Source organism: Triticum aestivum, chromosome 1D, assembly GCF_018294505.1.
Source record: "Triticum aestivum cultivar Chinese Spring chromosome 1D, IWGSC CS RefSeq v2.1, whole genome shotgun sequence".
NCBI lineage: Eukaryota > Viridiplantae > Streptophyta > Magnoliopsida > Poales > Poaceae > Triticum > Triticum aestivum.
In genome coordinates, this window is record NC_057796.1 from 35,009,590 (window position 1) to 35,010,943 (window position 1,354).

Here is a 1,354-nt window from a genome sequence, read left to right on the forward strand (position 1 = left end):
ATGCTGGAAGCGGCGGGCATGGTTGATCGCAACCAACACCGACGACGGTGGAGACGGGATGGCTCCGGTGCTGTAACCGTTTTTTTGTTGTTGGAATCGGAGTCCAAAGATGCTGGAATCAGAGGCCATGCTTGCTGCAACCAGCAGCTACCGACGGCAAAGATGACCGGCTCCGGTGCTCCAACCATAGTTTTGTTTTTGTTGGCACAAGGCGATAGGAAAGCTGCAACCACTTTGGCCGGTGCTGGAATCGGACGGCGTCGAGATCATTTTTGCTGGAACTGGCATTTTTTTTGCTTGAACCGGCAAGATTTTTGTTGCAAGGACAGATGTGAGTTTTTGCTGGCGACGGCGATGTGTTTTTGGTGGAACCAGGATAATTTTTTGCTGGTATCGGGTAGTTCGTTTGCTACAATGAAATTTTTGGAGTTTGCTGCTGTGACATTTTTTTTGCTAGAACCATTGTTAATTATGGCTGGAATCGGCTGTTCCTTTTGCTTCAACTGACCGCCGGGAGATTTTTGTTCGCTGAGTTTTTTCGCTGGAACACGATGGTTCTAGCCGACGGCGAGCCGGTGCCGGCGACGCAAGAGATGTTACAACCACGGTGACCACGAGCTGGAGCCGGCAGGCATTAGAGTTGCGACGATAGGAGGAGGCAAGCTGGAAGGGCATGTTGCAACCACTGAGGCGAGGGACCACCGCGACCTCACCTGCGGTGGCTGGTCGCCTGCGCGCCCATGGCCAGGGTCGGCGGCGCGCCCCGTCCTCTCCCCGTAGTGGGTGAGTTGGTCAGTTTTTTTTGGTAAAAGTCAAAAGTATGTGGGAGTGTTTTTCTTTTCTTTTTCTTTTTTGAGGGGGCATATGGAGTTGGAGGTTGGGGATGAAGTGGGATGCTAGACCCGGCAGTTAGAAATTACCACATCGAACGCACTGGACGCTACCGGCCGAAAATTAGGCAGGTGTGCTGGCGCCTATCACTGCCCATAACTAAATCGGTAAATCAACATCGACCAGAGCATCATCCAACGCAGAAAAGCTTGCAATCCATCATCATCATATCTTGATAATGTTGGATCTAAATGGCATGGATTCAACATAAGAGCATCTCCAACAGCCGCGGTAAATAAGCGCCGCGCTGCAAATTTGTCCTTTTTAGCACGCGCGCAATCGATATCCGAGCTTCAGGACGCGCGGCATATAGAGTACAGCGCGTGGTCCGAATCGCCATCGTGCGTTGTGTATTTGGTGTGCCCGCTTCCGCGCGCTGCACACTCGAGCGCTCGCGCCGCACTCTCTCCGCCACGCCACCTTCGCCCCGCCCCGCGCCGCCGCCGACGAAATGACCCGATGG